Source organism: Leptodactylus fuscus, chromosome 3 (assembly GCF_031893055.1).
Source record: "Leptodactylus fuscus isolate aLepFus1 chromosome 3, aLepFus1.hap2, whole genome shotgun sequence".
NCBI lineage: Eukaryota > Metazoa > Chordata > Amphibia > Anura > Leptodactylidae > Leptodactylus > Leptodactylus fuscus.
In genome coordinates, this window is record NC_134267.1 from 123908395 (window position 1) to 123913394 (window position 5000).

The window sequence follows — 5000 nt, forward strand, 5'->3', positions numbered from 1 at the left end:
GGAGTTAGTCAAGGAGAAATGGAACCAAGGATACCCATTTCGAAGAACAGGCAAAACAACAAAATCAAGAGTATTGCATTGGCCGGGAATCAAACCCGGGCCTCCCGCGTGGCAGGCGAGAATTCTACCACTGAACCACCAATACTTGACGGGGTCTGTTTTGACGCTAGCGGCTCCTGCCTGACTTAGGGGCCGGACTGGGATGTTTTCCACCGATGCCATCTCTATCCTGCTGGAAAGCCCCACAATGCAGACACACCGAGGCCGGCTAGCTCAGTCGGTAGAGCATGAGACTCTTAATCTCAGGGTCGTGGGTTCGAGCCCCACGTTGGGCGGAGGTTGGTTTATTTTGGTCATTCTTCCCCCAACTGTCAGCTTACAAGTCCTCTTCCCATCCTGATCAGACAAAAAAATGAACTAAAAAAAGAGACCTTGAATGGAGCAATAAAAGTAAACAACCTTTCAATGGAAGCCCCAAGAGGCATGAAAACCAACCCATAATTACACTCCTTCCCTGACAAACAGCTGACATGGCTGTTTGCATCCAGGATGCTATTTTACTTGGAAGGAGTTAGTCAAGGAGAAATGGAACCAAGGATACCCATTTCGAAGAACAGGCAAAACAACAAAATCTAGAGTATTGCATTGGCCGGGAATCGAACCCGGGCCTCCCACGTGGCAGGCGAGAAATCTGCCACTGAACAACCAATGCTTGACGGGGTCTGTTTTGACGCTAGCGGCTCCTGCCGGACTTAGGGGCCGGACTGGGATGTTTTCCACCGATGCCATGTCTATCCTGCTGGATAGCCCCACAATGCAGACACACCGAGCCCGGCTAGCTCAGTTGGTAGAGCATGAGACTCTTAATCTCAGGGTCGTGGGTTCGAGCCCCACGTTGGGCGGAGGTTGGTTTATTTTGGTCATTCTTCCCCCAACTGTCAGCTTACAAGTCCTCTTCCCATCCTGATCAGACAAAAAAATGAACTAAAAAAAGAGACCTTGAATAGAGCAATAAAAGTAAACAACCTTTCAATGGAAGGCCCAAGAGGCATGAAAACCAACCCATAATTACACTCCTTCCCTGACAAACAGCTGACATGGCTGTTTGCATCCAGGATGCTATTTTACTTGGAAGGAGTTAGTCAAGGAGAAATGGTACCAAGGATACCCATTTCGAAGAACAGGCAAAACAACAAAATCAAGAGTATTGCATTGGCCGGGAATCGAACCCGGGCCTCCCGCATGGCAGGCAAGAATTCTACCACTGAGCCACCAATGCTTGACGGGGTCTGTTTTGACGCTAGCGGCTCCTGCCGGACTTAGGGGCCGGACTGGGATGTTTTCCACCGATGCCGTCTCTATCCTGCTGTATAGCCCCACCATGCACCCACTAGCTCAGTCGGTAGAGCATGAGACTCTTAATCTCAGGGTCGTGGGTTCGAGCCCCACGTTGGGCGGAGGTTGTTTTTTTTTGGTCATTCTTCCCCCAACTGTCAGCTTACAAGTACTTTTCCCATCCTGATCAGACAAAAAAATGAACTAAAAAAAGAGACCTTGAATGGAGCAATAAAAGTAAACAACCTTTCAATGGAAGGCCCAAGAGGCATGAAAACCAACCCATAATTACACTCCTTCCCTGACAAACAGCTGACATGGCTGTTTGCATCCAGGATGCTATTTTACTTGGAAGGAGTTAGTCAAGGTGAAATGGAACCAAGGATACCCATTTCGAAGAACAGGCAAAACAACAAAATCAAGAGTATTGCATTGGCTGGGAATCGAACCCAGGCCTCCCGCGTGGCAGGCGAGAATTCTACCACTGAACCACCAATGCTTGACGGTGTTTATGTTGATGCTAGCGGCTCCTCCCGGACTTAGGGGCCGGACTGGGATGTTTTCCACCGATGCCGTCTCTATCCTGCTGTATAGCCCCACAATGAAGCCACACTAAGCCCGGCTAGCTCAGTCGGTAAAGCTTGAGACTCTTAATCTCAGGGTTGTGGGTTCGAGCCCCACGTTGGGCGGAGGTTGGTTTATTTTCGTCATTCTTCCCCCAACTGTCAGCTTACAAGTCCTCTTCCCATCCTGATCAGACAAAAAATGAACTAAAAAAAGAGACCTTGAATGGAGCAATAAAAGTAAACAACCTTTCAATGGAAGGCCCAAGAGGCATGAAAACCAACCCATAATTACACTCCTTCCCTGACAAACAGCTGACATGGCTGTTTGCATCCAGGATGCTATTTTACTTGGAAGGAGTTAGTCAAGGAGAAATGGAACCAAGGATACCCATTTCGAAGAACAGGCAAAACAACAAAATCAAGAGTATTGCATTGGCCGGGAATCGAACCCGGGCCTCCCGCGTGGCAGGCGAGAATTCTACCACTGAACCACCAATGCTTGACGGGGTCTGTTTTGACGCTAGCGGCTCCTGCCGGACTTAGGGGCCGCACTGGGATGTTTTCCACCGATGCCATCTCTATCCTGCTGGATAGCCCCACAATGTAGACACACCGAGCCCGGCTAGCTCAGTCGGTAGAGCATGAGACTCTTAATCTCAGGGTCGTGGGTTCGAGCCCCACGTTGGGCGGAGGTTGGTTTTTTTTGGTCATTCTTCCCCCAACTGTCAGCTTACAAGTCCTCTTCCCATCCTGATCAGACAAAAAAATGAACTAAAAAAAGAGACCTTGAATGGAGCAATAAAAGTAAACAACCTTTCAATGGAAGGCCCAAGAGGCATGAAAACCAACCCATAATTACACTCCTTCCCTGACAAACAGCTGACATGGCTGTTTGCATCCAGGATGCTATTTTACTTGGAAGGAGTTACTCAAGGAGAAATGGAACCAAGGATACCCATTTCGAAGAACAGGCAAAACAACAAAATCAAGAGTATTGCATTGGCTGGGAATCGAACCCGGGCCTCCCGCGTGGCAGGCGAGAATTCTACCACTGAACCACCAATGCTTGACGGTGTTTATGTTGATGCTAGCGGCTCCTCCCGGACTTAGGGGCCGGACTGGGATGTTTTCCACCGATGCCGTCTCTATCCTGCTGTATAGCCCCCCAATGAAGCCACACTAAGCCCGGCTAGCTCAGTCGGTAAAGCTTGAGACTCTTAATCTCAGGGTTGTGGGCTCGAGCCCCACGTTGGGCGGAGGTTGGTTTATTTTCGTAATTCTTCCCCCAACTGTCAGCTTACAAGTCCTCTTCCCATCCTGATCAGAAAAAAAAATGAAGTAAACAAAGAGACCTTGAATGAAGAAATAAAAGTAAACAACCTTTCAATGGAAGGCCAAAGAGGCGTGAAAACCAACCCATAAATAAAGTACTTCTCTGACAAACAGCTGACATGGCTGTTTGCATCCAAGATGATATTTTACTTGGAAGGAGTTAGTCAAGGAGAAATGGAACCAAGGATACCCATTTGGAAGAACAGGCAAAACAACAAAATCAAGAGTGTTGCATTGGCCAGCAATCGAACCCAGGCCTCCCACGTGGCAGGCGAGAATTCTACCACTGAACCACCAATGCTTGACGGGGTCTGTTTTGACGCTGGCGGCTCCTGCCTGACTTAGGGGCCGGACTGGGATGTTTTCCACCGATGCCGTCTCTATCCTGCTGCATAGCCCCTCAATGCACCCACACCGAGCCCGGCTAGCTCAGTCGGTAGAGCATGAGACTCTTAATCTCAGGGTCGTGGGTTCGAGCCCCACGTTGGGCGGAGGTTGGTTTATTTTCGTAATTCTTCCCCCAACTGTCAGCTTACAAGTCCTCTTCCCATCCTGATCAGAAAAAAAAATGAACTAAACAAAGAGACCTTGAATGAAGAAATAAAAGTAAACAACCTTTCAATGGAAGGCCAAAGAGGCGTGAAAACCAACCCATAAATACAGTACTTCCCTGACAAACAGCTGACATGGCTGTTTGCATCCAAGATGATATTTTACTTGGAAGGAGTTAGTCAAGGAGAAATGGAACCAAGGATACCCATTTGGAAGAACAGGCAAAACAACAAAATCAAGAGTATTGCATTGGCCGGGAATCGAACCCGGGCCTCCCGCGTGGCAGGCGAGAATTCTACCACTGAACCACCAATGCTTGACGGGGTCTGTTTTGACGCTAGCGGCTCCTGCCGGACTTAGGGGCCGGACTGGGATGTTTTCCACCGATGCCATCTCTATCCTGCTGGAAAGCCCCACAATGCAGACACACCGAGCCCGGCTAGCTCAGTCGGTAGAGCATGAGACTCTTAATCTCAGGGTCGTAGGTTCGAGCCCCACGTTGGGCGGAGGTTGGTTTATTTTGGTCATTCTTCCCCCAACTGTCAGCTTACAAGTCCTCTTCCCATCCTGATCAGACAAAAAAATGAACTAAAAAAAGAGACCTTGAATGGAGCAATAAAAGTAAACAACCTTTCAATGGAAGGCCCAAGAGGCATGAAAACCAACCCATAATTACACTCCTTCCCTGACAAACAGCTGACATGGCTGTTTGCATCCAGGATGCTATTTTACTTGGAAGGAGTTAGTCAAGGAGAAATGGAACCAAGGATACCCATTTGGAAGAACAGGCAAAACAACAAAATCAAGAGTATTGCTTTGGCCAGCAATCAAACCCGGGCCTCCCACGTGGCAGGCGAGAATTCTACCACTGAACCACCAATGCTTGACGGGTTCTGTTTTGACGCTAGCGGCTCCTGCCGGACTTAGGGGCCGGACTGGGATGTTTTCCACCGATGCCGTCTCTATCCTGCTGTATAGCCCCACAATGCAGCCACACCGAGCCCGGCTAGCTCAGTCGGTAGAGCATGAGACTCTTAATCTCAGTGTCGTGGGTTCGAGCCCCACGTTGGGCGGAGGTTGGTTTATTTTGGTCATTCTTCCCCCAACTGTCAGCTTACAAGTCCTCTTCCCATCCTGATCAGAAAAAAAAATGAACTAAACAAAGGGACCTTGAATGAAGAAATAAAAGTAAACAACCTTTCAATGGCAGGCCCA

General features: G+C 48.7%; 12 non-coding genes across 12 annotated transcripts; 6 read left to right on the forward strand and 6 right to left on the reverse strand.

Moving 5' to 3' along the window:
- Positions 1-74: 74 nt before the first annotated feature.
- On the reverse strand, positions 75-145 carry TRNAG-GCC (transfer RNA glycine (anticodon GCC)). The gene has a single exon. It is a non-coding gene; the product is annotated as a tRNA-Gly (tRNA).
- A 117-nt stretch (positions 146-262) lies between these two features.
- Positions 263-335, forward strand: TRNAK-CUU (transfer RNA lysine (anticodon CUU)). Its single transcript has one exon. It is a non-coding gene; the product is annotated as a tRNA-Lys (tRNA).
- Positions 336-829: 494 nt separating this feature from the next.
- TRNAK-CUU (transfer RNA lysine (anticodon CUU)) lies at positions 830-902 on the forward strand. The gene has a single exon. It is a non-coding gene; the product is annotated as a tRNA-Lys (tRNA).
- Positions 903-1208: 306 nt separating this feature from the next.
- TRNAG-GCC (transfer RNA glycine (anticodon GCC)) lies at positions 1209-1279 on the reverse strand. Its single transcript has one exon. It is a non-coding gene; the product is annotated as a tRNA-Gly (tRNA).
- A 484-nt stretch (positions 1280-1763) lies between these two features.
- Positions 1764-1834, reverse strand: TRNAG-GCC (transfer RNA glycine (anticodon GCC)). The gene has a single exon. It is a non-coding gene; the product is annotated as a tRNA-Gly (tRNA).
- Positions 1835-1951: 117 nt separating this feature from the next.
- TRNAK-CUU (transfer RNA lysine (anticodon CUU)) lies at positions 1952-2024 on the forward strand. The gene has a single exon. It is a non-coding gene; the product is annotated as a tRNA-Lys (tRNA).
- A 305-nt stretch (positions 2025-2329) lies between these two features.
- Positions 2330-2400, reverse strand: TRNAG-GCC (transfer RNA glycine (anticodon GCC)). Its single transcript has one exon. It is a non-coding gene; the product is annotated as a tRNA-Gly (tRNA).
- Positions 2401-2517: 117 nt separating this feature from the next.
- TRNAK-CUU (transfer RNA lysine (anticodon CUU)) lies at positions 2518-2590 on the forward strand. Its single transcript has one exon. It is a non-coding gene; the product is annotated as a tRNA-Lys (tRNA).
- Positions 2591-2896: 306 nt separating this feature from the next.
- Positions 2897-2967, reverse strand: TRNAG-GCC (transfer RNA glycine (anticodon GCC)). Its single transcript has one exon. It is a non-coding gene; the product is annotated as a tRNA-Gly (tRNA).
- Positions 2968-3651: 684 nt separating this feature from the next.
- Positions 3652-3724, forward strand: TRNAK-CUU (transfer RNA lysine (anticodon CUU)). The gene has a single exon. It is a non-coding gene; the product is annotated as a tRNA-Lys (tRNA).
- Positions 3725-4030: 306 nt separating this feature from the next.
- TRNAG-GCC (transfer RNA glycine (anticodon GCC)) lies at positions 4031-4101 on the reverse strand. The gene has a single exon. It is a non-coding gene; the product is annotated as a tRNA-Gly (tRNA).
- A 684-nt stretch (positions 4102-4785) lies between these two features.
- On the forward strand, positions 4786-4858 carry TRNAK-CUU (transfer RNA lysine (anticodon CUU)). The gene has a single exon. It is a non-coding gene; the product is annotated as a tRNA-Lys (tRNA).
- Positions 4859-5000: the final 142 nt, after the last annotated feature.